Below are 19,156 nucleotides of genomic sequence, written 5' to 3' on the forward strand. Positions count from 1 at the left end.
AGAGAAGGATGGTGAAGTATGCTTCACAAAGAGCAACTCAAAGCTTTGTTCTTCTTTATAAAATAATCTGCCTCTCAATGCTTTTCGCAAACCTTTTTGACCCGTTAACAGGCTGGATGGATGATTATAATATGTCCTATTTAGGTTCTGGTGCGGACGATGCCCGAAAATAAGAACGTATAGTTGAATAAAAGGCGAGTGGATGCATGGCCAGATGCATTAATGCATATATACATAGATGGATGTATCAATGTATGAATGGAAGGATAAATGAATACAGGGACCAGTACTTACGATAGACTGGTGAACTGATGGATGCTTAGGATTGGTTATGGGACAGATGTATCTATGGATATATAGGCATATGGATGCATGAATGACACAGTGCTTACAATAGGCAAGTGCGCTTATACATGCTTAAGATACGTGCAGGAACAGATGTATGTATGTATATAAGTAGGAATGTATGCATCAATTAAAAGATGGTTGTATGGCGCAGTGCTTAGGATAGATGAATGCTGGGCTTTAATTGGGCCGGGTACTGAGGACCAGCACTTATTTTCAAGGAGCCTCCAAAAGGGTCTCTATCAGGCTCTATTTTCAGCCCTCGCAAACATAGTCAATTTTATTTTCGGCCCTCGCAAACATAGTCAAAACATCACGCTACGTTACCCACGTTGTAAAAGGAAGGGAAATCCTTTAAAGAGGGTTTTTTTCCAAATGTAGGATAATTGGAGAGGATTTTCTAAAGCACATAATGATACTTATCTTGATTTAGACCACGGCCCAACTTGCATAGCCCACACCCCTTTAAGAGCTTTGCCCCCCCCTTTTAGAGCACCCCACTTTCTGAAATGCTGATAATCAAAGCGTATTAAAACATGCAAATTTGCGAGTAAAACATATACCATGCCATAGGGCACTTTATAAGTGCTCCCAGTGGTACTACATCACATTTATTAGCTCGACATCTGCACGTTACTATATTCTGTGTTTTAATCAGAAACATACCCACCTCTCCCACACCCACAACCACCCACGCCCTTCCTTAACTGTACAAAATAAAAAAGAAACCCCCACTATTGCTAGTAGCGCCACTATACCCATACACAGGCCTCATTGTAACAGGTGTGTGCTGGAACACTTATCAACAAAAAGTATTCAAACATGCAAATTTGCGGGAAAAACATAAACAATACCATGGCACGGTTAATAAATGGGCCCCATGAAACTACATTACCTTTACTAACAACACATGCCCACGTTACAAATGTCCGTCTTACAATCAGCAACATACGCACATCCCCACCCCCACCCATACCATGCTTAACCTTACGAAATCAAACAATGAGCGCCTGCACTCCCGTTACCGCCACTATAGCCATAAATAGATTTCATGTTAACAGGTGTCTGCCGGAACGCTCATCAGCAAAAGCTATTAAAACTTACAATTTTGCAACTCAAACATAGACCATACCATAAGACGGTTTATAAATAGTCACAGTTCCAGTACACCACCTCAACACCTGCCCTTGCTTAACTTTACGCAATAAAAGAAAGAGCCCAAGCAAAAGTAGAAGCGCCACTATAGCCATACACAGCCTTAACTTCAACAGATGTCTCCTGGAAAGCTCATCAGCAAACTGTATTAAAACATGCAAATTTGTGGGTAAAACATATACCATGCCATAGGGCGCTTTATAAGTGCTCCCAGTGGTACTACATCACCTTTAGTAGCTCTACATCTCCACGTTACTATATTCTGTATTTCAAACAGCAAAATAACTAACTCCCCCACACCCACCCCACCCTTGGTTAACAGTACGAAATCAAACAGAAACCCCCCATTCCTATTAGCACCACTATACCCATGCACAGGCTTAATTTTAATATGTGTCTACTGGAACACTTATCAGCAAAAACTATTCAAACATGCAAATTCTCTCGTAAAACATAAACCATCCCATAGCACTGTTATAAATGGGCCCAGTGAAACTACATTACCTTTAGTAACTACACATGCCCACGTTACAAATATCCATCTTATAATCAGCAACATACGCACCTCCCCCACCCATCCCTTGACTAGTAACCTTACAAAATCAAACAACAAGCCCCAGCACTCCCGTTACCGCCTCTATAGCCGTACATAGACTTAATGTCAACAGGTGTCTGCCGGAACGCTCATCAGCAAAAGCTATTAAAACCTGCAATTTTGCAACTCACACATACACCATACCATAAGACGGTTTATAAATAGTCACAATACCACTACACCACCTCAACACCCGCCCTTGCTTAACTTTACGCAATAAAAGAAAGAGCCTCACAAACGTAGAAGCGCCACTATAGCTATACAGAGGCTTAATTTCAACAGATGTCTCCCGAAAAGCTCATCAGCAAAACGTATTAAAACATGCAAATTTGCGTGTAAAACATATAACATGCCATATGGCACTTTATAAGTGCTCCCAGTGGTACACCATCACCTTTAGTACCTCCACATCTCCACGTTACTATATTATGTGTTTCAAACAGCAACACAACTACCTCCCCCACACCCACCCCGCCCTTGCTTAACAGTACGAAATCAAACAGAACCCCCCCCATTACTAGTAGTGCCACTATACCCATATACAACGTTAATTTTAACAAGTGTCTGCCGGAACACTTATCAGCAAAAAGTATTCAAACATGCAAATTGGCGGGTAAAACATAAACCATCCCATAGCACGGTTTATAAATGGGCCCAGTTGAACTATCCCACCTTTACTATCTAGACATCTATATGTTATAAAAGTTGTTTACACACTCTGTAGAGTGTATAGCAGGGCATGGGGAGAGTAAACAAAGTTCTAATTCCCAAACTTTTGATATACAGTCCCTTTACTGTATCTATATTAACGATATTAAATGGAATGAATAAATTGACTAGTGTCTTAAAAGGGATAGTGAAGCTCACCATCAGTAAAACACGAACCACTTCAACACCTACATATATCTGCCACAGCGACACAGCCTGACAAATAGTATCACTTATAATCACATGTAGTTCTCTAATGTCAGCAAAGTCATACAGAAAATATACCACTCATTTACATTTTTTTTATCTCTCACACATTTATAAAACATCTCTTCTAAAGAAGCACTCCCCAACTACTTCTATTCCATAAGAACTGACAATAGTTAATACGTTTACTACCATATATTTTAGTATATCTACCTTTTTATAATTCACTAGTCAGAAACCACAAAAACTATTCACTATACCCAAATTCAAACCAGAAAGCATATTCATGTTTATCTCAACTTAGGATCACATGATTCAAACTATGCTTACATATAAAAGGAACGTATCACTTTTCCTATCTTCATCTCCTCTCCATGTAATCTCAAAACACTGTACACGGCCCCACTGTACAACAGCGTACCCTGACTTACATTCAAACCTACCTCTCAGTGTCAAAAATAAGACCACGACCTGCCCACATAACATTTCTGCATTTTGTTTTATCGCTTTTAACTTAATAACACATACGTCTCCTACCACCACCCCCACCCCACTATTTCCACAAAAAGTATCAGTTGCAAACGTGCAACATTTTCTTTATCTCCCCAAATACATTACAAACTCAAATTAACGCTGTACCTCATTTTCAAAACAATACAGTCCAATAAAGATGACAAACTACACTTCTTCTCTTTGAAAAATTCCTAAACATATATAAAATACTTTTATAACAACAGCTAAAATGTTATGCATATTTCATAACCAATATCAAACACCACACTTTACTAACACTATATTACTTTGAAATAAAAAATACTTTCAAAATTAAAAACATCACCTCAAAGACTTAATCAATACTATAAAAACGACTTCTGTTCAGGAAACTTACCTGCATCTCCTCGTAGTGCTCTCCTCTGGGGTCTGTGTCTGCTGCTCGTCTCCCTCCTGCCGCCGCCATTCCAAAGCGGTCGCCGTTAGGAGGGGGACTTCATCCCCCAGCATCCTGTGCGGCGGAAGAGGAAGCCGCCTCTAACAATCTCGCGCCTGGAGGCGCATAAAAGATCTGCTGGCGACTGGCCGAGTGGGCGACTTCTGTTCAGGAAACTTACCTGCATCTCCTCGTAGTGCTCTCCTCTGGGGTCTGTGTCTGCTGCTCGTCTCCCTCCTGCCGCCGCCATTCCAAAGCGGTCGCCGTTAGGAGGGGGACTTCATCCCCCAGCATCCTGTGCGGCGGAAGAGGAAGCCGCCTCTAACAATCTCGCGCCTGGAGGCGCATAAAAGATCTGCTGGCGACCGCCTCGCGGGGACCGCGCGCGGGCCGCGCGCGGGCCGCGCCCGGGCCCGTTTAAGCCCATTAAAGACCGGGTAAGACTGGACTGGGCCACCCCATTGACATTTGCATCTTGATGTGGTATTGCAGCTATTCAACCTAGACACATACAGCCCGAAATCCCTCTGGCAAATTGCCAACTGCTCAACCTAAACTGTGTGAAGGTCCTACATATTAGTACATGTCTGACAGGATGACGAGGGGTTCTAGGAGCAAAAACGCTCAGGGGGTACCGCGTACATCTGGCCCGATTGACCAATATATAACTAGGGCAAATGAAGCCATTAATCAAGGTATGTCACTCTTGGAGCGAAGAGTTTCGCAAGATCTAGCACTAGCAAGACGTTCCTCGTTAGGCCCTATGGCTTTAGCTAAGACACCTATAAGCTCAAACACCATCAGGCCTCTCATTGAAGTCCAGGTCGAAACACACGGTGTACCTAATACGGTTGATCTGTCGGCTTCCTTAGCCCTCTCAGATATGCACTCAAGCAAAGATCTTGAGAGGACGCCTAACCTGTTTTCAAGTCCAAGGCAGGAGGGGCTCAGTCCAAATTACCCAAGGGGGGAAAGGGAGGGTGCCATCCCCAAACGGAAGAAGCCTAGGGATTCGAAAAAGTGTAACTCTAAAGTCCCGAATAAAACTCTGATTACCCAGGCGTCAAGGAAAAACAAAAGCAATCCTGCCCAGAGTGCCCTATATAAAACAGCCATAGATACAGCAGTCCCTCCTACGATTCCACCGGCCCCTAGTGATCCAAGCAGTTTGGGCATGGGTTGCAAAGTTTGTGAGGCTAATAACCAACTTTTAAGTATACTAGGTGAACTCTTTAGAGAATATGTGCAACCTATTGTACTTTCTCTTTCTAATATCGAAAAGCACCTACTCTCCATGAACTTATCTCTGAATGCACTCAAGAGCGATGGATCGGCCAACCATCAGGAGTTGCGGGCTACTCCCTCGACCTTGAGGATGGAGCGGGTAGTGGCGAGCGCTCCCCCGGTTGATTTAAATTCGCCATCAATATCTTTGCCAGCTGCATCTAGGAAAGCTGGTGAACCCTCCAAACCCCCTACCTCTGGTGTAATTTTAGAAAACACGCTACCTAAATGCCTGGGGTTAGTACACCAAAATACCTTAGCAAAAACACCGGGGCCAGTTCACCAAAATATTTTACCTAAACCCACGGGGACAGTAGATCAAAATGACAATTTCAGGGGTGAGTTTGGTCATCCTATACACTTACCTCCAGAAAGCGACCCATATGTTGTGATCATGACTGGTGTTCCTGAGTTAAGGCCACATAAAGAAGAACCAACGTGGTCCTTAAAAAATAAGGTACAGCATTGGCTCAATGTTAATAGACTACTCCCTCACTCTTGTAGTAGCAGGATCCTTATGGTGCGTAGGGTTCCTTGGATAGGTAGTGAGAAGAAAAAGATTCAGGGAGATTGTATTATTGTCAATTTTGATAATTCTCGAACGGCTGACTATATCTGCCGTCGTAATACATGGCCCAAAATTGACGGAATAAAGGTGAGGAGACTCTCTTCCTTTTATCCACCTATCAATTGTTGTGACGACACTCCCGATAGGGGTACGTCTGAAGTAAGACCTTGGAACAATAGAAGGGAGAGGGAGGCCTGGCTAGGCTTTGAGGGTAGAGATACAGCTTTTTCTGAAGGTTGGAGTGGCATACCACTTGCTAACAGATTCAGCTGCTTAGAAGAAGTAGACTGACCATTATTGGGTTCTGGATCTGTCCCTGAGGACAATGAATGCACTAGCCCCAACCCAGTCCAACTCGTAGACTGCTTTCTACCCAAAAACGTCTTATCTCCTATCCAGCCTATACCCTCCCTTAACCCTACTCCTCAAGAAGCTCCGCAGACCCCCTCTCACTGCCTACGTTCTACCCTTGTATTAGGGTCTGGGAAGGCACTACTTGTGCCCTGCAACGAGCCTGTGAGCCATGATGTTTTTCTGCCGCGACCTGAATGCCCCAGTATTCTAAAAAAAAACACTCGCATTAAACAGGGCGATACTATAAAGATCCTAAGCTGGAATGTAGCTGGCATCCACAGGAAACTTCAACTGCCTGAGTGGAATGCCCTAGTAGAGGCACATACGATTTGCCTATTCCAAGAGACTTGGAGCCTGGAACCCGTGTATCGGGTAGGTGATATTACCCACTTTGTTGCTGCAGTACCCCCAAGAAATGGGTCAGGTCGTCCCTCGGGAGGCCTACTCATCTGGGTAAGCATTGCCTTAAATCTTCAGATTGAGTCAAAGCTAATCAATTCTCCAGATATCTTAAAAATTTCTTTGAGAGGCTCCCAAAGAGGACCCATCCTTGACCTATATAATGTATATGCCAGAGGTACTAAATATGGCTCTTCATCCCCGACAGTATCTATCCTTGAAATGGCGCTGAATGAAAATTTAGCTGGATCCCAAATTTTGGTTGCGGGTGATTTCAACTGCACCTATGAGCCCCTTATACAGGACGACATCTATGACCCAAGTGAGGATGATGATAGATGGGGCATCCCGATTCTAACCATCCCTCCGATTAAAAAATGGTCCAAAACTGCTATTCAGCTCAATGCCCTAACGCTGGAATTCGGGCTAAGAGCAGCTAATGGCCGCACGCGTTCTGACCCTTTGGGTGCGGCCACGTTTAACAGAGTCAACCATACCTCTAGGATCGATTACATCATGCTAGATTTCCTTCTCTGGAGTTTTGTTCAGGACATGGTAGTCCTGCCCACAGTTGAAAGCGATCATAACTCGCTTTCATTGTCCCTCAGGAATCCATGGCCTCACGAAAAGACCATAAAATCCCTTAACCCAGCCCACAAAATTTCTGTATCCTCGTGTGGGAAACGCCTAAAATGGAACATGGTTGCGAAGGATGAAGCTAAATTAAATACAATCAATACAGTACTCACAGACGCACAGTTGGAATTGGAACTGGATAGCTCAGACAAGGGTGAGCTAAATCCCGGTCGGGTTACCCCTATTTTTGAGGAGACCATCAAGTCTATTGGGAATGTATTCCTAAAAATGAATCAAGTGGGCAAAAATGCGGCAATTGGGCTTCCTAAGGGAAAGCATGATTGGTACACACCTGCTTGTAGGCACGCCAAATCGCTTTTGATTAAGGCCGTCAAAAGCAAAACACAAGGAGCTATTCAGGGAGCTAGGCTAAATTACAAGAAAACCCTGGCTAGTGCTAAAAAGGAGTGGGAAATCGAACATTGGCGCTCTCTAAAAGAGGCAAGTTTGGGGAAAGATTCAAGGCGTTTTTGGGACATAATTAGAGCCAAAAATAGACCTGACACTGACTTCATTACATGCAATATCACCAGCCAAGTTTGGGTCAACCACTTCTCTAAATTATATGCCAGTCAATCAGGTGCTACCTCTAATGTCCTCTCCATGGACATTTCTAATGAAAAACATATAAGGGAGGTGGCACCAGCAACTCCGGATTTGCCAACAAGGAGTGATGATCTAGCAACTGGAATGCTATGTACAGCTTTGCCATTAAACAACAGGGTGGCAGACTCCATTTTCTCGATTAAAGAAGTGGAGTATGCAATTACTACCATCAGGCCCCAAAAAGCAGCTGGCCCAGACGGCTAACCCGGGGATCTGCTGCGAGCAGACATCCCGAAATGGGGTACATTTATTAACTGCCTCCTTAATGCTATTAGCGGGGGAGCGCCAATCCCAGCATCCTGGAAAGGGGCAGAGGTCGTCCCCATTTTTAAAAAGGGGGCCAGGGACGACCCATCAAATTACAGACCCATAAGCCTGCTAGATATAACGCAAAAGGTGGTCGGGAAGGTGTTGTTGGTCAGATTATTACAATGGATCGACGAAAACGGCATCCTCTCGGACTACCAGGCAGGCTTCAGAGCAGGCACCGGCACAATCGAGCAAGCGTTCAGATTGTTGCTTGTGTATTGGAAGGTGGTGGTCTTGGGCAAAGGCAGTCTTTACCTCGCCTTTATCGACCTGAAGACTGCCTTTGACCTAGTACCTAGGGAGGCTCTTTGGAAAGTCCTTGCTGCCATGGGGGTGCCCAACTACTTACTCCTGCTATTGGTAAGGCTGCATGTAAACACTTTTGCCCAGGTTAGGTGGGGGAGAAATGGTGAGAAAACTAACAGAATTCCGGTAGAGAGAGGGGTACGCCAGGGATGTGTTCTAGCTCCCACCCTTTTCTCTTTATATATTAAAGGTGTAGTTGAGCATCTATTGAAAGACCCCTCGGATGAACCATCCCTGGCGGGGAACGTATCCCCACCCTCCTCTTCGCGGATGATACACTCTTGCTCTCCAAAACCCCAATGGGCCTCCAAAAACTCTTAAATAATTTCCAGCTCTTCTGTACAGAGCGGGGCCTGGTAATCAATAGAGACAAAACAAAGTATCTTGTGTTGAATCCCCCTAAAAAATCTATACGCCCCCCGAAATTGAATGACGAACCTCTGGGGAGGGTGGATGTGTTTGATTACCTAGGGATTTGTTTATCCCATAATATGCAGTGGGGCCCCCATCTATGCAAGATGCTGTTATCCCACAAAAGAGTTACAGGGGCTCTTGTGAAGGAGCAGCGCTCCTGTGCTATAAGACCTATAGCCCCCGTTATTGATATTTATGCAGCAAGAGGAGTTAGCTCTGCCCTTTATGGAGCCGAGCTTTGGGGCTCTTGTGATATTGGTGACTTGTCAAGAGCAGAGAGGAAGTTCTTTAGGGCCATTATGTCACTTCCCCAAGGTACCCCCACGATTCCATTAATGCTCGATCTTGGTTGTCGCCCCATCAGTGATTTGGCGAAATTTCGCCCTCTATTGTTATGGGCCCGTTTGTGGCGGGTCCCGGAATTAGCCAAATATGCCAAAGGTCTCTCAGAAATCATGTCACTTCCAGGTTGGCATAGAATAAAATGGTTGCGTGACATGAAAGCCCTTTTGTATAATCTGGGGCTTAATGCAGCATGGGAAAATAGATCTTCCCCTCCGAAAGCCACGCTTAAGCTCCTATATTGGAACTGGATTGCGACCCAACGGATCACGAACACGTCATTGGGGAGACTTACAGAGGACTTCCTGAATTTTAAGGATCATCCAATCCGGGAACTATATCTCGATATCATCGAGAGCCCTTTTGACAGAGCTTTGTATTTTAAGTTTAGGACCGGGACTCTCCTACTCTATAGTTTTACATCACAATGGAATTCCTTTCCTCAGACCTCTGATCTTTGCCCCTTTTGCACATCCAGACGTGAGTCTGTGGCTCACTTTTTATTTGAATGCCATGAGTACGCCCTCCCAAGGAAAAGATGGCTTAAGCAACTGTACCGCTCCTTGGGAACTAGACACCATATTGTGGCACTCCGCATTTTAATGTCAGACGCTCGCCCATTGTACGTTTGTGCCCTTGCAAAATTCTTATCTTGGGCATGGCGTATTAGAAGTAAAAGGCTCAAGGAAATTGTTTAATTCACTCTTAACAATTATTTATGACCTGTTTTGCTCTTTATTGTAAAAATAGGTTTTTTCTTTTTAAATGAAATTAACTTATTCCATTTTTAACTGTTATGCTTTTATGATATGTTTTTATCGAAATAAAGCCTTTGACTGACTGACTGACTATAAAAACCCATAACACACCTTGTTCATTTCTAACTTACCTTTGTAGTTGTTATCCAGATTTCAAATGACACACGCATACAATTTTCTCTTTCTCACATAGTACATGTACAGCTCCGACTTCATCAAGAATGAAAACAGGGATGGCGCAATTTCTCTGTCGCTCCACACATAAATACATGCAAAGAACAAATCAGAATACTTAATTCCTTCAACGACATTCTAAAACTTACCTCCATTGGTTAATTTACAATTTTCCTTCAGAAAAGATACTTATAATTCCGCGCCACATACAGGTCACAAGTTCAACCTATTTTATCACCACACTTTCTGGAACCTTCTACGACACCTGCAGGTTAAAAGTTCATCATTTTTTTTTAACCTAACAATATACTTTTACAACATTTTATCGAACATTCAGCGGCACGTGCATGTTAAAAGTTCACAATAGGGGTCAGTAGTTCATCAGCTTTATTCCCAACTCCAGCAGCACCTCACCTTATGCCCCCAGCGCCATCAGACCCATAGGAGTCAGTGCTTTCCACTTTCCAAATAACCAAATTCATTTCATACACACAAATTTACCTTCGCACTCCCTATATAACACCCCCTAAGCACCATACAGAAGTTACAATGTTCGAAACAAAAGTTCCTCCAAGTAGCTATAACTACATGCTGACACTACTTGCACAGATGTGGCACAGCGGCCAGAGCACATGACTTAACAGCATATGACACACAGTTTGGGCTCATGCTTTTATCCCGAGTCCGGCAGCAGCACAGCTTAGCAGCATGAGACTACACACTACCTCACATATTTTCTGTACCCCAGAACTTTCAGACCAGTATGGGTCAGTAGTTCGTCCTAGTAGTTATAAACACATGCTGACACTACTTCCACAACTGTACTGCAGTGGCCATGACACATGACTTCACAGCCTAAAACACACAATTTAGACTCACGCTCTAATCCCGAGCCCGCACCACCTCACCTTAGCAGAATCATACTCTAGGCAATACCTCACTTAATTTTCGTAGACTAGCACTTTCACACCGGTAGGTATGATTAGTTCACTTCGCACCCCCTCTAGAGCACCCACTAAACACCCCATAGAGGTTACAGTGCTCCAACCCTCCTATTTCCCACTTTTATCACCCTTTTTCCCCTTACTCGCTTCAACAGAATCACAAAATGGCGGCCAACACTTGCTCCTTCCATGAGACTCTATACAATACCTCACATATTTTCCATACACAGGACTTTCACACCACTACGGGTCAGTAGTTCATCCTAGTAGGTATAAACACATGCTGACACTACTTCTACAACTGTACTGCAGTGGCCAGGGAACATGACTTCACAGCATACGACACGCAGTGTGGGCTCACACTTTAATACTCGAGTTGCGCACAAGCTAACCTTAGAAACATCACACACTAGCCAATACCTCACTTAATTTTCATAGCCTAGAACTTTCGCACCGGTAGGTATGATTAGTTAACTTCGCACCCCATCTATAGCACACCCTAAACACCCCACAAAGGTTACAGTGTCCTACCGTCCCCTTTCCCACATTTTTCACCCTTTTTCCCCCTTACTCGCTTCAACGGAATTACAAAATGTTGGCCAACACCTCTTAGTTGCAAATGCTCACAGCGCTCGCAGCCAATCAGCATCAAGCTCGTGCTCGTAACGCCTCAGCCAATCAGATGGCAGAATTCCCAAATATCGATATCTGTAAGTTTCAATATTTCTCAAAAACTACTGAACGGATTTACACCAAATAAACAAACATGTGCTTTCTAGACCAAGGCCCTTCTCCCTGCCAAATTTGGGGTAATTCCGTTTACACGTTCGACCTGTAGCCTTGTCTAAAGTTTCCAATGGAAATTAACATTCAAAAAACACGTTTTGGGACCCCCTTTTTTCTCGGCCCCCCCTTGATGACTCACCCCCAAACTTTCACCATAGGAGCTGATCTCAACAAAGAATTAGTTTTGAGAATTTCACGAAGATTCATCAATCGTCGCCAAAGTTATTGTGAATAGAATGTTGCCATGTTCCTATAGTAACTAGGTCCTAACTATAACTACCTATATATATATATAAATATATAAATATATATTTTTTTTTTCACTGAAAAAAACACAGGTTTCAGGGACGTTATGGTTAGGCTGACAATTCACTTGTACAAAAGCAATGCACTGCTGATGACATCACATATTACATCACTCATGACATGGTCAGTGATATCACTGATGAAATCACTGATGACATCAATCTGTGAGTGTGAGTGTTTTCTAAAAAGTTTAAGAATTATATATATATATGTGTGTGTGTATATATATATTCACTGAAAAAACCATAGGTTTCACACATGTTATAGTTAGCGGAAATTTTACTGATAAAAAACCAATGAAATTCCCCCGTTATAGTTAGTGCAGGCAACTATAACTCACGCGACCGCAATCCTCTGCTGATGCTAATACTGTATTTAGACACTTATTTGCCCATGTCTTCTTCCATACATTTTTAGCTATACATATATTACAAATATTTTTTTTTCATAAAGACACATATGTCATCAGCAGAAGATTGCGGTCGCGTGAGTTATAGTTGCCTGCACTAACTATAACGGGGGAATTTCATTGGTTTTTTATCAGTAAAATTTCCGCTAACTATAACATGTGTGAAACCTATGGTTTTTTCAGTGAATTTGCAAGGTTTTTTAAATGCTAATTCCTAACTATAACGTGTGTGAAACCTATGTTTTTTTCAGTGAATTTGTACGTTTTTTTAAATGCTAAGTTACTTTACGCCATTCGTGCCGTGCGCGCCCACTTAACGCAGTTCGTTCCGTGCGCGCACGGTGCGCTTCGCGCACCGTGCGCGCACAGTAAGCACGCGGTGCGCTTCGCGCACCGCGCGCCCACTTTACGCAGTTAGTGCCGTGCACGCACGGTGGGCACGCGGTGCGCTACGCGCACCGCGTGCCCACGTTACACTAGATGGGCCATGTACGCACGATGCGCTTCGCGCACCGTGCGCACATGGAGGACATATGATGCACTTCGTTTTGAAAGGTAATATTTTTATTTTTCGTATTTTTTATAAGCCATGCGCAAATGGTGCCCTTCGGGCACCATTTGCACACGGGGTGGACAGAGTGGATACATTTATTTATTTATTTTTTTTTTTAAATATTATATTTTTTGTCATCTTTAAAATGTCATGCACTATTGGTGGCCATCGGCCACCAATTGCACACGGGGTGGGGAAAGTGTGGATAATTTTTTTTTTAATGTAATTTTTTACCGTACGCGTACGGTAAGCGTAATCGGCGAAATTAGCGAAAAAAAAAAAATCCGTTTTTGGCCTTGGGGGATCTTTGGGGACCCCCCCATCTTGGCTATGTGTGTGGGAGCTGTCTAAACAGCCCCTTTACATGTTTTTGTGCTTTGTATTTTCAACATCTCTCTCAGTGCGAGAGAGAAAATGGCGGCCGCCGCTTCCTGGTTTCGGCCGATTCGAATGTTTACTAAGATCTAAGAGCCAATCAGAATCGCGCTCGCGCACGTCACCGTACGCGTACGGTAAGCGTACCGTAAGCGCACCGTAAGCTGGCTCAGATATATATATTGATTTAAAGGCTATTTTCTCAGAATCTACTGAACAGATTTACACCAAACCTACAAAAGGCACTTCCTTGACCTGAGGACTACCTCTCTGCAAAATTTCAAGTAATTCTGTTCAGCCGTTCGGGCTGTAGCCCTGTCTAAAGGTCCTATGGAAAAATGCATGGGAAAAACGCGTTTTGGGACCCCCCTTTTATCTCAGCCCCCGCTTGACGAATCCCCCCGAGACTTTCAGGGTAGGAGCGGAGCGTAGCGCCCCACCTATTTTGAAAAATTCGCGAGGATTCGTCGACCGGCGCCAAAGTTATTCAAAATAGAATGTTGCGGATTTCCTATGGAAACGTGGTCCTAACTATAACTACCTACTGGCGACCGCCAGTAGGTAATATATATATATATATATATAGTTATATATATATCTACATATATAATACCTACTGGCAGTCGCCAGTAGGTAGTTATAGTTAGGACCTTGTTTCTATTCAAAAAGTGTTTTTTTTCTTTTCCCAATAACTTTGGCGCCGGTTGACGAATGTTCGAGACATTTTCAAAACGTTGGTCCCGCTCCGGTCAGCTCCTATTCTGAAAGATTCGGGGTGATTCGCCAAGTGGGGGCCGACAAAAAAGGGGTGTCCCAAAACGCGTTTTCTCAATGTTATTTCCCTTAGGAAACTTTAGACACGACTACAGCCCGATCTGCTTAACGGAAATTCACCAAATTTGCCAAAAAGTTAGCCCTTGGTTCAGAAAGAGACCTTTTTTTAAATGGTGTAAATCCGTTCAGAAGTTCCTGAGAAATTCAAACAAGCATTGGCATAGCCAATAGGTCTCGCCTTTGGGACCTTATAAGTGTTTAGCCATGCAACACTTGATGTTGTTGCACCAAGGATGTTGTACTGGATAACTAAACACTTATAAGGTCCCAAAGGGGAGACTTATTGGCTATGCCAATGCTTGTTTTTTTTTTAAAGGACAAGCAGTGCTATCAGGCTCCGGCTGCCACTTAGTCCAGCGCGTCCCATGTAGACGCTGCAGCCATCTTTGAATGGTTTTAAAACCAATTCAAAAGTGGTCATCAGTGTATGTGAATCCCTATCTCAACTGTGAGACTGTTCTCCTGCTTCCCAATTCTATTAAATACAAATTATGTAAAAAGAACATCCCTTTCTGAGCTGCACGGCTCATCCTACCCACGTTTCACACGCAGATTTGAAATACTGATGGGTTGGGTTTCCCGGAATTCAACTGGTTGAGAGGTAGAGAGGTGTAGAGAGGTAGAGAGGTGTAGAGAGGTAGAGAGGTGGAGGTGTAGAGAGAGGTAGAGAGAGAGGTAGAGAGGTGGAGGTGTAGAGAGAGGTAGAGAGAGAGGTAGAAAGAGAGGTAGAGAGAGAGGTAGAGGTAGAGAGAGGTAGAGATAGGTAGAGAGGTAGAGGTGGAGAGGTAGAGAGGTAGAGAGGTAGAGGTGGAGAGGTAGAGGTGGAGAGGTAGAGAGGTAGAAGTGGAGAGGTAGAGAGGTAGAGGTAGAGAGAGAGGTAGAGAGAGAGGTAGAACGAGAGGTAGAGCAAGAGAGAGAGGTAGAGAGAGAGATAGAGAAAGATAGAGAGCTAGAGAGCGATAGAGAGGTAGAGAGGTAGAGAGGGGTAGAGAAAGATAGGTAGAGGTAGAGTTAGAGAGGTAGAGTTAGAGAGGTAGAGGCAGAGGTAGAGAGGTAGAGGTAGAGAGGTAGAAAGGTAGAGAGGCTGAAAGGTAGAGAGAGAGAGGTAGAGAAAGAGAGGTAGAGAGAGAGGTATAGAGGTAGAGAGAGAGAGGTAGAGAGAGGGTAGTTAGAGAGGTAGAGATAGAGAGGTTGAGAAAGAGGTAGAGAGAGAGACGTATAGAGAGAGGTATAGAGCAAGAGGTAGAGAGGTAGAGAAAGGTAGAGAGAGGTAGAGAGAGGTAGAGATGTAGAGAGGTAGAGAGAGATAGAGAGGTAGAGGTAGAGAGAGAGAGGTAGAGGTAGAGAGAGAGAGGTAGAGAGAGAGGTAGAGGTAGAGGTAGAGAGAGAGGTAGAGGTAGAGAGAGAGAGGTAGAGGTAGAGAGGTAGAGGTAGTGAGAGAGGTAGAAAGGTAGAGAGAGAGAGGTAGAGAGAGATAGAGGTAGAGAGAGAGGTAGCGAGGTAGAGAGAGAGGTAGAGCCGTAGAGAGAGAGGTAGAGAGTGAGAGGAAGAGAGGTAGAGAGAGAGGTAGAGCCATAGAGAGAGAGGTAGAGAGAGAGGTAGAGAGAGAGGTAGAGAGAGAGAGGTAGAGAGAGAGGAAGAGAAAGAGGTAGAGAGAGAGGTAGAGAGAGAGAAGTAGAGAGAGAGGTAGAGAAGTTGAGAGAGATAGAGAGAGGTAGAGAGAGAGGTAGAGAGAGGTAGCAAGAGAGAGGTAGAGAGAGAGAGGTAGAGAGAGAGAGGTAGAGAGAGAGAGGTAGAGAGAGAGGTAGAGCGAGAGAGGTAGAGAGAGAGGTAGAGAAGTAGAGAGAGAGAGGTAGAGAGGTAGAGAGAGGTAGAGAGAGAGGTAGAGAGGTAGAGAGAGGTAGAGAGAGAGAGAGGTAGCGAGAGGGATGTAGAGAGAGAGAGGTAGAGAGAGACAGGTAGAGAGGTAGAAAGGTAGAGGTAGAGAGAGAGAGGTAGAGAGAGATAGAAATGTGTTCATTGATTAGAATAGGCCTGGCAAAGAGTAAGCTGATGATTGTATTTTGATGTTTATTTATTTTGCGTTTTTTGCAGTGTCACATGACTTAGGCCTCTGCATAGGGTGATGCTGCATTAAAAAACGACCTTCATATTTATAGACAGTGAGGGTTAGGGACTTCGAGATTTTGCTATAGTTTCTGACTGTAATTTTCTATAATACCCTGGTTTGAAGGTTGAACTTCATTAGCTGTGTAAACTTACTAGTGATATTCCATCTGAAACCGGTCTTCACAGCACCCCTTGAGTAAACATTGACTGCTCAGTCACCAGTGCCAAATGAGAGCCAAGGAAATCATGAGTACAATATCGAGAAACCGGAAGCCGTAGAGAGAACATGACAGCAGACTTTGGTATTGCAAGATCCTCCCTAGAAAAACAGGATCTGGATGGACAACCCGACTAACAGGAGGAATGAAGAAGAGAAAGAGAGGAGACAGAGGAAGGAAAAATGTGAGAGGAGGTAATAAGAATAAAATAAAGAGGTAATGGAGACGGTAAGAAGAGGTGGGTAGGGTCAGGAAGGGAGGAAGGAGAAATGGAAGGAAGAAAGGGTGCAGAGATAAAGCATGAAGTGGCGAATGGCTGAAGAAGAGGAGGAAAATGCAGAAGGTGAGATCGTGGAGTGAGAGAAGACTGGTTGACGAAGGGCAAAATAGGAGGGAGGGTGGGAGTGGGTGGAGAATCGAGGACAAGGAGTGATGGAGAGAGTGGGGAAATGGAAAGGACGGGTGAAGAGGAGGGAAAGCGCGAGGGAAGGAAAGCGTGAGGGGAGCAAAGGAGTGCAGGCGAGAAAGATGACAGAAGAGTAGGGGAGGGGCAGGGCAGTATAAAGGGCGATTGTGTGGAGAAAGGGGGTGACCAAATAAAGATGGGAAGAGGGAAGAAAGACATGGCTATTGAAAGCAAAACATGTTATGGCACGCTTGACAGGGAGTGGAGTTAGTGTCTGCTGTCGCTGCGCAGGAGCTGCTAAAGCTCCTGACAAGTAAGAGCAAAATGCTAGCTCCTGAGGGTGGATACCTTGGAAGATAGCAGGACCTGGCCCTGGGGAGTGGGGGTCCCCAGGGCCATTAATGACTCCAGGAGGGGGGCTGAATGGCCCCTCCTCCTTTAAGTGGCACAGGCCGGCCATGTGGAGGGGGTGATTTCCAGGGCTGTGAGGCCCTCTTCCCACTTTCATATATTTCATAGGCCCCGGGGAGGTGGTGGTCTCCAGGGCCTGGGGGGTTTGCATGGTCCCACTTTAAATATTTTATTTTAGCCCCAGGGAGGTGGTGGCCCCCAGGGCTCTATTGAGACCATGCAGGGGCTTTGGCGCTCCCTCACCCCATTATAGTTATAAGGCCACAGAGAGGTGGTTGTTCCCGGAGCTCAATAGAGCCTTAGGAGGGGGGAGGGTGCGCCCCCTCATTTATAAAAAAAATGCCACATGACCCCAGGACCTGGCAAATCTGAATCTAACATGTAAACAAGCTTGAGATGAACTAAATTTAAAAAAAAAGATTTTTTTGAAGACTACACCATAATTTATGCCGAATAGCCAAGGCTAGGATTTCAGGGTATTCCTATCCTGCCCCTTTTCCCTTTCCCTTTTTCTTTTTTTGTGACGTCATCAGCAGTGCATTGCGGAGTCGCGAGTTATAGTTAGTTGAACTAACCATAACAGCCGAATTTCTCTGGTTTTGTATGAGTGAAATGTCCAAATAACTATGATGCCCCTGAAACCTGTTGTTTTTTCAGTGAATTTCAAAGGTTTTTTAACTGCTAATTTCTAACCATAACGTCCCTGAAACCTATGGTTATTTCAGTGAATTTCAAAGGTTTTTTAAATGCTAATTTCTAACTATGCCTACAAAAGGTAGGACATGTGAAGAAAGAGGAAGAAAAGTGCAGAAAGAAGCAAGACAAATGCAGAAAGAGGTAATAGAAGTCCAGAAAGACAAAGAAAAGTGCAAGAAGAAGCAAGAGATGTGCAGAAAGAACCAACAGAGGAGCAGAACGTGCTCATGTGCCCCCAACTTTTTACTTATGGGTACTGGTGGTAACTGACTCTGACTAACCAGGCCTAGAGCCAGTGCTATGCTAAAAGACACTTAGAATACAGTGAAAACACCTATATACACTAGGGAACACTGGGTGTTGGGGTACCCCTGTGATTAGCATGTCCTCCTCTGTATTTGCCATGAGTTAGTGCCTGGGTCATTGCATGAGTACATGGGTAGTGACTGGATGATTAGAGTACTGCAAGGAGAGTGTATGCTGAATTTATTAGTGCTTGTGTTTTGGCGCAGTGATTAGATAAGGACATGGAACTGGCTGGGTGAGTGGATGAGTACATGGGTAATGACAAGGAGATGGCTGGACTGCATCAGTAGTGTTCAGGGGATTGTAGCAATACATGTGTTAGTGCCTGGGTCATTGCATGAGTACATGGCTAGTGACTGGATGATTAGAGTACTGCAAGGAGAGGGCATGGTAAATTGATAAGTGCTTGCATTTTGGCACAGTAATTAGATAAGGACATGCTGCTGACTGGGTGATTGAAGAAGTGCGTGGGTAGTGGCAAGGAGATGACTGGACTGCATCAGTAGTGCTCAGGGAATTGTAGCAGTGCATGTGTTAGGGACTGGGCCATTGCATAAGCACATGGGTACTGACTGGATGATTAGAGTACTGAAAAGAGAGTGCATGGTAAATTTATAAGTGCTTGGGTTTTGGTGGAGTAATTGGATAAGTACATGGAGCTGGCTGGGTGACTGCAGAAGTGCATGGGTAGTGGCAAGGAAATGGCTGGACTGCA

This window comes from Triturus cristatus, chromosome 8 (assembly GCF_964204655.1).
Source record: "Triturus cristatus chromosome 8, aTriCri1.1, whole genome shotgun sequence".
Lineage (NCBI taxonomy): Eukaryota > Metazoa > Chordata > Amphibia > Caudata > Salamandridae > Triturus > Triturus cristatus.